Source organism: Thermobia domestica, chromosome 12 (assembly GCF_964235325.1).
Source record: "Thermobia domestica chromosome 12, izTheDome1.hap1.1, whole genome shotgun sequence".
In the NCBI taxonomy this organism is placed as follows: domain Eukaryota; kingdom Metazoa; phylum Arthropoda; class Insecta; order Zygentoma; family Lepismatidae; genus Thermobia; species Thermobia domestica.
In genome coordinates, this window is record NC_137465.1 from 86,578,660 (window position 1) to 86,593,338 (window position 14,679).

A 14,679-nucleotide genomic window follows, 5' to 3' on the forward strand; every position below is an offset into this window, starting at 1 on the left:
TCGTATTGTAAAAAGGAACCAGAGTCACTTCCGTGAAGTTTCGATAGAACAAACAAAACTCAAAAGCAACAAGGATGTGAAGTGTAGTATTCTCTATTATTGCCGTTCTCTAATATATATATATATATATATATATATATATATATATATATATATATATATATATATATATATATATTAGGAATGGCCAAAATTTTCCGGAATCCGGAAAATTTACTGGAGGGAAAAGCACAAGGGGAGGGGTGGAGACTTGTGGGAAAATGCACCTCTAGTTGGGTCCTAACAACTGGCAAAAATTCAGTTTGGCTTTAATTTTTCCCCACAGAAACCATTTATTTCCTGGGCTAGGAAGATTCTCTCCATCCTTCATTTGGCATAACAGTGACCCTTAACCATAGGATAGAAAATAAACTAAATGGATCTGTAAGATATAACTTTAGAAAAATCGATTATGACTTGCTATACAGAGAATTTCTGAACGTAAATTGCCATTTTCTAAATAGGTACCAAGATGTAAAAGAGGCTACTGAGCATTTTTACAATGTAGTTTATACGATTTTTGATAAATGTATTCCTTGTGTAAAAGAATAAAATGTAAAATATCAATGTTGGTTTTCGCATAAGATTATCGAAATGATCAATATCAAATAATGTATCATCGCAAATTCAAAAGAATTAAAGGGACGGGTGAATATGACATTTTATATAAACACTTCAGTAGTTAGCTTAGGGACATAAGAAACCAAGTAAAATTAGAATACTCAAATTACATAAGAAAATAATGAAATCCTACTACGTTCTGGCGCCAGCCGGCTTTGGAGTTTTATTAGCTCAAGAAAGGAACATTTGCGCAACAATGCATTAACATTTAGCAATAAAGATTGCGCAGTAACAAGGACATTGCTGACTCCTTTGCAGCATTTTTTAACTCTGTGTTCAGGGAAAACCACTTATATAACACGCCACCTGTGGTAAAGCACAACCCCAACAATCTGCTAGACATGCTACATATTAAAAAATAACATATGACGAGGTTAGAGCAGCCATTAAGAAATTGAAGCCAAAAAGAACATTGGGTTCTGATACTGTACCGAGTTATATATTAAAAGGATCTGAAGAAATCTTTATCTACCACTTGATTATTTTGTTCAACTTATCGTTAAAAACAGGCATTTACCTCGACATTTGGAAAACATCAGAAGTCTGCCCCATTCCTAAAAGTCAGACTTGTAAAACAATAGAAGACCACAGGCTTATTGCTATATCATCGTCATGCTCCAAAGTGTTTGAAACAATTCTGTTTGAAAGTATTATGGCTCATACTAGAACCGCTATCTCTGAATACCAGTATAGCTTTCTTACACAGAAATGAACGGTAACAAACTTGACGTTGATAACAAACTTTATCTCCACTACCCTTGACAATGGCATACAAATAGACGTTGTATACACTGATTTTACGAAAGCGTTCGACAAAGTACATCACCAAACCCTACTAACTGAACTCGGACACCTTAATTTTTCTCAACATCTTGTAAAATCACTTTCACCCTATCTAAGAAACCGTAAACAATTCGTCGTGTACAGGTCAAACAAATCATTTATATTCTCACCAAGCTCAGGCGTACCTCAGGGATGGAACTTGGAACTACTCCTATTTCTCATTTATATCAACGACCTACCGGACTGTATAAGTAAATCACATAAGTTACTATTTGCTGATGATCTCAAAATCTATAAGGAAGTTAACTCAGTTCAAGATTGTGAACTGTTCCAAGCGGATCTGCATCACATAAGAAGTTGGTGTAAAAATAATTATATTGAACTAAATGCTAACAAATGTAGTGTAGTGTCATATACCAGAAGACAGTCCTGTATTTCATTTCTGTATGTAATTAATGAACAGCCACTATTTAGGAAAGATGTAGTCAAAGACCTAGGCGTGTATTTTGATCCCAAACTAAAGTTCAGTGTCCATATAGAACATATTGATATTATCAACGAGGCATTTCGCAATCTAGGCCTAGTCATAAAGTTAGGTAAAGAATTCGAAAATATCAATACTTCGAAATCATTATACTATGCGTACGTACGCTTAAAGCTTGAATATGCGTATACAATTTGGGATCCTCAAACCAATAAAAAGTTCATGCTCGAAAAAATTCAAGCTAAATTTCTGAGATTTTTAATGTTTAAGGACACAGGTTTACCCAAGTATATTCAGCTCCTCTACCCTGTCTAGTAACTGTAACATGTTAACTTTGGAACAAAGAAGGCTTGTAAATACTCTTTTATATTTATATAATATTTTGCATTCGAAAGTCGATTGTCCAGAAGTTGTATCCAGTTTAAGTATATCAGTTCCGTCGACTAAAACACGGAACATGAATCATAATTTCTTTAGTATCAGTAAGTCACGCACTGACATAATGACTAAGTCACCGATCGTAAGAATCAGTGCTGCCTACAATAACACAGTCAAATGATGTCCAAAAATTGATGTATGTACAAAGAACACCCGAACAGTTAAGAGAGATGTTATAAACATAACAAAGCAATTCGCCAAATAAGTAAACAACTTATATTGGTAATCAACACATTATTGGGAAAATTATACTTTTACCGTAGTAAGAATTATGTATAGTCCGAATACTGTAATTGGGATCTATCCTGTTGTGTTCTATTTGATAAATAAATAAATAAATAGACGACGGACATAGGCGCGAGCGAGAGACAGAAGGGCCCAAATATTTTTAGTAAATGAATACAATTAACCGACTTCAAGAAGGAACAGATATTCGCAACTCTCTCTCCTGAAAGAAAAGAAAAGGAACAAGGAAAAATAAAAACTCTAATTTTCATTAAAATATATATTTACTATTTGGTATTTTCGAAGTTTCTCGTCAAGCATTTTTTTAAGATAGAAGAGGAAATATTCTGTTGTCTTTTAAATGGTTCAGGTACGCACTTCCGTTGCGTGCCGTCAGATTAAACCATATATATAGATATAGATATTTCTGTGTGTATGTGTATTTATTTTTATATATTTACAGATTAATTTTTGTAATCTTTTTAAATGCTCTATTCTTAAATTGAAGTAAAAATCTTTTACATATTTCCTTGCTGATCTAGTGGCCAGCGCACGTGTCATTCATGCACAAGATCCAGGTTTATTTCTTAGTGAGAAAGCATTGTGTGCGTTGCGGTGGTTAGGATTGTACTATAAAAGGTTAGTCAACGTTTCATATAGGCTGTATACTTCTTAGTCTGCAGTGATATGTAAAGTTATATCAGAATCTAATAGAAGGATGAAGCAAGACGTCTTTCATAATTATAAAATTATATTACCGAAACCCTAATGTTCTTTCGGAATATATAATGGAAAGAATGTCAGAATTACCGTAGGTTCGTTTTATAGTCAAAAAAGAATATTATTTGTTTTACATTTTCAAAAGTTACAGAAGATATTGTTACTTTGTAACTTAGAACCCAGTATTATCAATCATAAACAATAACACTTTCTCTTAGTATCAGTAATCACATAATTTGACCCACTAGATTTTCCTAATACTTGAGAATATGTATATACCAAACATTCTCCCTACAGTACGGTACTACAGAGTGCTGCAGATTTAGTTGACACAGAACTATAAACAACTTTATATCCAGGAACTCCCGCAGGAAATTTTTCAAGGAGGGAGGGAGGGAGCACACACAAATACAGTCAGAAGTACATACACTTCGATGCAGGCGTAAACATTTTACATAATATAAAAGAACAATTATTTAGTGCATATTCTTACTAATACAAGAAATAAACTAGAAATACAGTGTATTAAGAACTAAAATAATTGAATAGGTTTCCGAGATCTGAACTCCCACCGAAAATTCAAGAGAGCAACTGCCTTTCCTTGCCGTCCGCTGCTAGCAATCATGGTTTTACAGAGTTATTTTTCTAAACACTCACGGATTTCATTTGGGTCTAGGATTTGTAACTGAAGTCTGAAGTTCATGCAGTTTGTGGCATATGATCAAGGAAGGATAGGTGATGTATGAGACTATGTCTACTAGTTTAAATTCATCCGAGGTATTATCGATTAGGCCTCAAGAAAACAGCAAATTTTCGCCAGTGTACCTTACAAGTGCGGTGCGGTATGGAGATTTAAGTTTTCTTGGTTAGGTGGCAACCTCGCCAAGTTCAATAAGAAACAGTAAACTGGTTCGGTTGTATTGGGAATTGTTGCACAGTTTATAACAACATAAGTACAGGGAACAACATAAGTTTATCGTTAAAACTGGAGAACGGAATCTGTTTTTGCTATGCAAAGGGAATTCAGAAACAAATTTGCCTCGCATGGAGCTCCCTCGTAGCCAAGCGATTAACGTACGCGCCTTCGGCGTGGGAGACCCGGATTCGATTCCCGGCGGGAGCTCATGTGATTCGGATTCCACATTAATCAATAGGTCCACTTCTCATATAGCCTGGCTGCTGAACGGGACGTTAAACCCAAAATCAACTTAACTCACATTTACTTAACATTCTTCCCCAGACAGGAACATAATGTGGTCGCTAGTGAATAAATTGGAAGAAACAGGATAGCTTCTGAGTGAGACAGGGAAGCATCGGACCCCTTAGGCGGGTGTTGTGAAAGATGTCAGTTATCGACTCCTTAGGTCACCTCAGAAATATCTCTGTCGTTTATGGCAAGAAACCGGCTATAGGTATTCAACATGTGATTTATGGGTGTTACCCCGAACACTTAATTTGTATTCTTACTAACAGTTTATTTTCTGCAGTTTTGCTTCAAAAATCCAAAACCTCATTCTAATTGTAAGGTACACAAGCGAAAATTTACTGTTTTTCTTGAGGCGTGATAGATATTATTCCGGATGAATTTAAACAAGTAAACATTGTCCCATATATATACCATCCTTCCTTGATCATTTGCCACAAAACGCATGAAAATCGGACTTCAGTTAGAAATTCTAGACCCAAATGAAATCCGTGCGTTTTAAAAAAAATCACCCTGTAATATTACGCTTACGAATTTGATACTATTCATATCACAAAGTCCCAAGAAATAATGACGTTCCTCTTTGCTTCATTTTTGAGAACGCTCAATCTTAATTTCTTCTTTAAAAATATACTTTTTTTTTAATTTTTAAACTATCAGGATTTTTAAATTATTTAAAGACAACATTTTCATGTCAGATTGATTGCAATTCTAGTGTACATTGTTTACATTGTTTACATGCTGTTTATGTCCAAACGTAACTATCGAATTTTAAGCGTAGATGTTCATCGCTTGTTTAAAGCCAGCAGTGAACGGTTGGACAGATCCCACCAAAATTGTGTTTCAACAGTCAGTATGGTATCAGATCGATGTTTCTTCCAGGTATAGTCCCGGAGGGGAGTTTGCTCTTCCTCAGAGCTAAGATAAATTAAATTGCGATTACATGTCACTCTTGTGGTACACACGTTGCCCAGCAAATAGCGTTCCAGTGCAAGCTTATCACACTGCTTTTGTCCCGCCTTCTGACAAAAATTTTCTTAAAAAAAAAAAGAAAAAAGTCTCCAGGATATGAAAAAGGACCTACATGTCAGGAGTGGAAAGGAATGATTTCTTCAGTTGTCTTAGACTATCCATCAAAATACATTTATGATGTGGACGAAACTTTTTTTTTTTACTGTTTACCATGATTTTTTAATGAGCTCATTGGCTTTTCAGGTCAATCAATATTAGGGAAAGAACTGAAAAAGAAACACTCACATTCAAAACGGCGGTATATATACATATTTCGCATATTTAGTAAATTTAAGGTACGTAAAAAAATGGGAATAAAGGGAATGGGCCACTACATTAACTTTTCTTTTTCCAAATTGAAATGAAATGAAATGAAATCTTTGAGTTTTACGTCCCACGGTTATGCCGGTTAGGCTAAAGGAGACGGTGATGATGAGTAATGAATGAAACGGTGGAATGAAGAAAGTGGGAGGAAACGGGAGAACCCCGAGAAAACCCACGCACGCGGTGTTTGTCCACCACAAAGTTCACTTGGCGGGGGCTAGGACCGAACCCGGGACCCCAAGCACCAGAGGTGAACGCTCTACCACTTAGCCACCGCGGACCCTGGTTCCAAATTGAATTTTAACATGTTGCAGTTACTGCGAAACCGCTTATTTACGAAATGTGAAATTATTTATGAAAGGCGCTTTCAGAAAACTGTATCGGAAGAAACTAATCCAAGAGGAAAACTACTCCTTGTGGATATTTCATGAGAAAGTAATCATCTCGTATCGTGTGATTGTTACAAAAATGATTTAATGTTCAATTTACACTATGAACAAAATTGTCCAAGTCATTCTTGAGAATTTCGTCGATACAAACAGGTCTAAATGTAAATTGCCATTTACACATTTTTTTCATGAAAAATTACCTATATCTATTGTAAAATTGTACGTTAAGTATTTATTACTGAAGCAAAATCAAATAATCTGAATAGTGTTTTTTAAAACAAACTATCCGAAAAACAACTCATAAGTAAGTATAATCTATCATTTGTGAATTCTTTTTGCAAAATGATTTACACTACGTTGTAGGTTCCTAATGGAATATACCAACAAAATTACCTAGTTATTTTTGAGAAAATTGTCTGAGAAATACCCCAAGAGTAAAATATCCTTTGTGAATTTTTAAAGGAAAATGATTTACCTAGATATACATACCATGTTGTAGGCTTAATGCTACATTAATTTATAAAATATGAAAAAAAAAAAACCTTAGTCGCGCTTGAGATTGTCCGAGAAAACCCCACACTGTTAAAAATAATTACTTAAATTTGAGAAACAGTTTCTCACCTGTCCACGGAGACAAATGAAATGAAATTTTGAGTTTTACGTCCCACGATTATGCCGGTTAGGCTAAAGGAGACGGTGATATTGAGTAAGGAATGAAATGGTGGAATGAAGAAAGTGGGAGGAAACGGGAGAACCCCGAGAAAAACCCACGCACACGGTGTTTGTCCACCACAAAGTTCACTTGACGGGAGCAGGGTTTGAACCCGAGACTCCTACACTGTAAAAAATTTCGCCTTAAATTTACTGACCGATTACCGTCAACTCTCGCTGCCATCCGATTACCCTAAATTTTACTGACCACCGTTTTTTTCATAAAAACGGCACACCGTATATTTAGAAGCAAAATAATATTGACCGTATTTAGAAACAAATTTGGTACCGTATATTTTATGGTAATTTACCGTAAAATTTAGGGATCGTTTTTCTTTTTTTTAAAAAAAGCACAGGTGTGTTAGTACCGTACAAGATTTACGGTAATTATCACACCGATTCCGCATCTAGAGGTCCTTGAAAGTGCAGCGTGCCCTCTTGCTAGATCCAGTAAGAATTCTTGCTGGGCAATATATATTGATCCAAGTTTCATCGAATTGCTGGAACTGTATCAGTGCACACACTAGCTATCAATAACTTTTCCTGGATGGATGCAACTAGAGTGCACGCTGGTCCACTGAAAGACTACTTAACTAAAGAAAACACAAAAATGAACGAAAGAAGCGTTGCACCTACGACGTGCATAATATCCATAAGAATAAAAGTTGAAATTAATTCTTAGTTTCTAATATCGAACCCTTGTTCTGATATCATCTTGAACATACATTGCTTTTTCTTTTCAAAATTACCAATTTTGTCATGTATTGAACAAAACACCAGAAGAGGATTCGATATTACATACAAAAAAAAAAAAAAAAAACTATTTCTTGAATTTTATAGCTGAGTTTTTTCAAGCTTTGAAAATGTAGTTGGAACAAACATCCATGTCCTTTTAAGATATTCATAAATCGATATTCTGTTGCAGTGTTAAGACTAGCTTTATCGCATGTATTTTCGCTATGAGCACCAGTTAATAGACCTCAAATATTCTAATCAGCTATTCATTCGATTAGTCACATTATTACGATTTCAGATAACCAAGCAGACACCCGACAACATAGCTTAGAATGACCAGAACTACGACTAAACAAGTGTAAAACCATATGACTTCTCACAACACTGCCTACAGTATCCAGTATCCGCTATCCCAAATTAATAAATACGTGTTTGCATAATTATGTAACAGTGGCATCAATGCTATTAAAAAAAAAAAAGTCACCAAACTTCCAGAGTATCGGATTTTTTCATATTTATTAAACGCTCAAATGTATTAACAAGACACCAGAACAGATTATAGGTACTCAGAACAAAATTAAAGATAAAAACATTTACAGAAATATTTTTCAAATCTAACAACTCATTTATTCAGAAAAACTAATGACAGCATGGGCGCCCGATGAAAACTTTCTAGGGGACTCATCTCCCTGGTTACTATATACTCTATTACATTTGATATTTTTTATTTGTATTAAGAAATTTAATACGTTTTCATTAGCTAGGGGAGCGACCCCCTGCCCCTCCTTCGGGCACACATGAGTGACAGTATTCTTTTATTTCTGTAACATGAAAAATTCCAGTTGATGCAACACAATTCATGTAATGCTGTACTAAGTACGGTAAACTACGAAGCACTTTTCCTAATTAAAAAAAAAAAAAAAAAAAGTATTTCAACATTGTGATTCTAATTCTAGCTTCGCCACCACTCGTAGTTGGCTACATTATCATAAGACTTTAGTTTATACATCCAGCAGCTTCTTGGTTTCGAATCGTTGCACTTTGGAGCGATCTGCTTGCCACGATAGCCAACTAAATTTTTGTTTGTCACCGAACAAAGTTCAAATATTAACATGGTGCTTTCCCATACATTACCTTGCTTAATGTTGAATTTCCAGGATATTTTGAACACTAGTATTTATATATCACACCAGAAAACCACACACTAAACAAACAAACAAAAGAAAAAAACAACACAAAACAAAGCACAACACATCCGAACCTACGCGCCATCAATCCTCGCTTCGACCATGTGCCTTTTCTCTCCAATGCGCATGCCCGACACAATCATCTAACAGGAAAACGGTCTCCTATCATTATTTTAGAAAAACGGTAAACCGTATATTTTTTATGGTAGGAGGCACTTATTTTCACGATTATTGGTTACAGTGTAGCACCAGGGTTGAACGCTCTACCACTGAGCCACCGCGGCCCCCTGTGCACGGAGACAATATTTTCTTAGAAATGAGATTTGGCAATTCTCATTCATGGGAAAGTAACAGTATATTTTCTCGTTTCGCTTTATATAACCTCGTCTAAATTCTTTCTCGTTTCGCTTTATATAACCTCGTCTAAATTCTTCATCTCTCATTAATGAGAGCTTCAAACTCTCGTTTCTAAGAAAAGAAATTGTCAGTGCACAGATAAGAAACGGTTTCTCAGATTTAAGAAAGTATTTGTAACAGTGCACCAACAATAATAAGCTACCCCTGGTAACTAAAAAAAATGAAAACCCTTGGTGGATGATTTGTGTCATATTGTGTTTCTTAATGGAAGAAATTGCCTTAGCTGTTCTTGAGAAACTTGTTTGGACAAAACACCCTAAAAGTGAACTACACCTTGTGAATTTTTTAAGTGGAAAATTATTTATATCATATTGTACGTTTTCTAGTGGAACATATTTATGAAGTCGAACATATATATGTAGTGGAGGAGACTATACCCTCTGAATTTTTCCCAGAGAAACAACTTATACAGTAATATGGAATTGTTAATGAAACATTGATTTATGGAAAGTCATTAAATCTCTTTTCGAAAAAAGTCACGGTTTTTAATATTTCCGCCATTCAGTAAACTACTCTTAACTTTCAACCTTGGTCTTGATACGTTCAACGGTGTGGCCTTTGAGTTTACATCAGAACCAGTGGCGGATCTAGACCCGGGCCGGGAGGCCATAGGCCCACAGTTTTTTGAGTGACAAAATCATAGAGTATTATTTATATATTTTTAAAAGTTTATATTAACTCGTAAAGATATACCTATCATAATCTGGGTTCTGGCTGTCCAAGAGTTTTTACCTTCTAGATCCGCCTGTGATCAGGACAAACGAACGAACAGACAGTGGAAATCAGTTTCCCGATTTGTAGGAGGTACGAAACATGTAATTCCGATGAAATCTCATATTCGCTTTTCTTTTTACAACCATCATTCTTTCTTCTCTCTTATGATCGCTCGGAAAGAGAAAGTACCAACTTTGTATTAATGAGCCAGGAATAAACCTCCTAACAGATGTTTAACTGTAATTTAAGTTGTATACAAAATAAAAATTAAAAATGAAGATTTGCCGAATGAGCTCCACATTGGCTGAAGGTGTTCATTTTCCCCAGCTAATTGTATCACATTGTTTCTATACATATCTTACAGTGATGGTCCTGAGCAAGGTTCGAATTACCGGGAGGAATGAGGGGGATTTTCCCCTCAATCACATTCTCTTCCCCCCCAAAGAAGTTAGCTGAAGTATTTCCACCGGGGATGCTCGCTTCCCCCCCAAACTATGCTTAGTATAACTCCAAATTTCATTAATTTTTGTCATTTCTTATAAGTTTAATCTTCGATCTGTATTTCGAAATGAGCGATGTAAACTATTCAGTTTTCTTCATTTTACTACCATCTAATTACCCACTATCTTCAACGTTGTTTGGTTATTATGACTACGGTTGTACTTGCAACTGTACCTTCGCAGCCTTTAGTTCGTTATCATTCGTGAATTTGAATGTACTAATCGCGTATAACAAAGTCACATATCGATTTATAAATGTTCCTACAGGTTGGCCAAGAAGAAGTAAAACAAATAGCTTCTTGCAACATACGTGGTAAAGTTCGGACATGTCATATTCATCTTCTAGATTTGTATCGATTATCATCTTATTTTAATTTTTGTTATAACATGTTATTTAATTTTCAAGTGTATTTTTTGTTAGCACATTGTCCTCATTCCCTAGTAGTTTGTGTGTATGAAACTCAAAAGTTGCATTTCATTTGTAGTAATTATCATAGTAATCGCTGCCTTTTACAGTTTACGGAAATGAACGTTTGAAACTACTCAAAATCTGAGTTATAGGTATTATCTCGTAACTATATGTTAACGTACAGGCTGGGGATGCGCTCCTATATAAAAAAGGGGGATATGTGACTGAAGGTGATTTTTAGGTGAATAAGCGCATAACTGAAGATTTGTTTCAGCATTTGTTAATACGACTGGTTTTCCGTGTCATTGTCCGTGTCTGTATAAGCATTTCAACTGGAGCGGCTGTTTTAAAGTTAACCCTTCATTTTGGAATCTTTTTTTTTTTTTTTTCGCTGTGCAGTTTGCTGTCCACGCTAAAAATGTCTAAAAACTTCAATGTAATGTTTTACTTTATTCGAATAACGTAGCGCATACTGATTCAACTAATCTGTACCTAATATTTAAGTAATTGTAAGTGTTGATTTCCTGAGCTCCATCACGAAATCAATATTTGGAGAAAAAAAAAGTGTGAAGAGCGCAGTAGGGAGTAGAAGAAAAAGCTGGAAATTTGAATTCAGATATTTTAAATATTTGGCCTTCGATTTGACCTTGATGCCAGAAATCGGGACCAGCAGCAATCCAATTCCCGTATGACAGGTTATCTAGATTTTTTAAAAAAAGAAAGTACGTCCGGTTTAAGTAGTAATTTTAGTGGTTTTCATGAGACTGAAGTAGGTTTTCTTTTAAAAGCTGTATGTAATAACGCGAAGTGGAAGATTTCAATATGAGTAGAAAAATTAACATATGCTTGTGGTGATGGCTATCGCTCGGGCCGAATTATTAAGTAAATAAACCTTAGAGAGCTATAGGGACAAGAGTGAGTAAAACGAAGTATGTTTAGTACAAGGGGTCCAGAAGCAAGTAAAAAACACAAAATTTACAGGAGAAATGAATCATGCAAGTACTTAGACGTAACATAACGTAACCAAATCTAACCTAACCTAAGCTAACATGAACCTAAACTAACCTAATATTAGTAGAAATAAGAGTCCATGTTCCGTTAAGGGGATCCAAAGCTAACCTAATTTAACCTAACCTAACCAAACCTAATATAACATTGTATTATGTAATTATACGAAAATCAATGGAAAGATGGGAAATTTCAAATTTTGTGTGGAAAAAATTACTGGACTCCCTTAACGGAACATTGACCGAAATAAGCGAAATTCTATCATTTTTTTTGGGGGGGGGGGCGAATTATGCAGGACCCCTACACTAATATAATATAACATAAACTAACCTAACCTAACCCAACCTAAACTACCTAACCGAATGTAAACAGAAATTACCAAAATTGTAAAAAAAAAAGAAAAAGAAAAAAGAAAAAAATTATAGAAAAGAGCTGGACCTCTTCTGCTAAACATAGGCCAGTGAAACATTTAAACAAGTTCAGAAAGGTTAGGTGGGCTGTGTGTAAGTCAGACAATATATACGTACACTCATGTCCAAAATTATTGTCCCATGTCTATAAATATATTGTTGTAGGAATATAATTTGATAACGAATTCACCCGGTATTTCTTATAATGTTAGTATGTATATAATCGACAAAGACATGTATGTAGCAAATTTCATATCAAAAGAGCAGTAAATAAGGACAATAAAACGAAAATAAATCTTTCTTGTCCATTTAGCAACATTTTGTTTTACTCAATCTAATTTTCGTATTTATAATTCTTTTCCTATAAAAGAAAATACCAGAAATACACATTTCCCGATTATACACATAGTATCAATATTAAAAGTACCCTGCAATATCATTATCAAATTATATTCTTACAAGACGAAGGCAGTTACAGATATGCGACAATCATTTTGGACATGAGTGTACATAGGTATTGTTGGTAGATCTATTAAGTTAATAAATCTCTTATTTATTACAGATGTCATAAAATATTCACGGTATCAAACTGCGTATAACGGGCGATTTCAGATTATATGCCTGCACCATTTCGGTTTGCAATTTCGGTTGTGCCCAAGACAATTATAGTGAAAATCAATTTTGATTAATACAATATTTTATTTTTTAACAATATATAGTGGAATAGCCGACATTGCTAATGGCTGCGACCAGTTGTCTTTCAGAAAAAGTTTCCGAGGGGCTCACGTACTATTCCGGGGGTATTACTGGTACTATTTTATTTATTATTATATTATAGATGTATTATTTTGGTCTCTCAGAGCTCCGGGGGGCAGTACCGCCAAAAAAACGTCTGGAAGAAACATTGGCTGCTGCATTAATGATATAAACCAATGTTGCCACAATCCTAGCTCTGGAGTGGGCTGAAAAATAGTACCAAATTGAAACAAAAAGGGCTGAATTCATTATTTTATACCAGTGCAGTGGCTTCGTACGACGAAACTAAAAGTAGAGGCGGATCCAGGGGCGCGATCACCCCCCAGAAGAGGAAGCTTTCATTTTTTATATATATAAATAAAACCCATCCCAAAGTTTGGAGCCCTTAAAAGTAGCAGTATGGCAACCCACCGCCCCCCCCCCCAGAAGTCGGTCCTGGATCCGCCCCTGACTAAAAGAGGTTAAGTTCTAGAACACTCGCTCCCATCTTCCAAGAGTTCAAATCAAGAAAGTGCTCTTTTTAAAAACATATAAACAGAAGGACTCCGAACAACCGTGGAAGTAGATGAAACTTTCCTCGCACGTAGGAAGTATAACAGAGGCCGCATATTAAAAGGGGAAACAGTAATCTTCTTTACGTATTGTAATGAAACCAAATACGCCTCTACTTCAAACTGACCAATAAACCAAAACCATTTGGCATTATGGTGATATATGAGGGAAAATGTATAACGAGACCATATATGAAACGAGGAACAAATTAATCATCTCCGAGTTCGTGTGTAACCAGTGCGTTATAATCAAATATTACGAATTACGAATTTTCCACACAAAATTCGTAGCGTTATGTGGCTAAGTAAGTAAGTTGTGTTTAGTAAAGTTAATGTATATACACACACATTGAAAGCTCTATTATAAAGATTTTATATAGCTCTATTATAGCTCTATTATAAAGACTTGTCCATTAATATAGAAAGATATTTTGACTTACCACAAGTTTGTTCATTTTAAGCTTAGAAGTGAACTCACAGAAACGATGAACTAAATGAAAGCATTGTTAAAAATTTCTTTTATTTAAAGATAATTCAATATGATAAATTTTTGCTTCAATTCCTTTAGATTCCTTTCACTATGTACTTTGCGTGCACAAAGCACTCTTCGTAATATATTTTCTCAGTGAAGAATATGTTAAAACTACGTGCAATTTTTGCCACAATGTCAATCATGCGGTTGAAATCGTATACATCTTCCCTAATAATTCCATTTCATTTCATAAATACAATACGATTTCTAACGATTTCTCACTGCTGTTAATTATTATGGTTACACCAGAGTAGAATGCATGCACCAGTGATTGTTCTTAGCCAATGCGTATTGTATTGTTACTCGTTGTTACTTTCAATAAAGGAAACAATGCAAGGATTTTTTTTAGTTAATAATTACCTTATTTACTTTTGTATTATAGATAAAATTAATAATATTTGAAGATTAAGCATAACAATCATGCTTCCTGTCAAAGAAGAAAAAAACTGCAAGAAACCAATATACAATTTGTATTATGCATAATTTTAATCTGAAGTTATTGTTCTTTCTA

General features: G+C 34.8%; 1 long non-coding RNA gene across 1 annotated transcript in view; it reads right to left on the bottom strand.

Moving 5' to 3' along the window:
* LOC145665741 (uncharacterized) overlaps nucleotides 1-14,319 on the bottom strand; it is a 134,131-nt gene extending 119,812 nt beyond the window's left edge. Inside the window, exon 1 of the long non-coding RNA XR_014127629.1 lies at nucleotides 14,077-14,319. This is a non-coding gene — a long non-coding RNA (uncharacterized LOC145665741). The remainder of the gene's footprint in view (nucleotides 1-14,076) is intronic.
* Nucleotides 14,320-14,679: the final 360 nt, after the last annotated feature.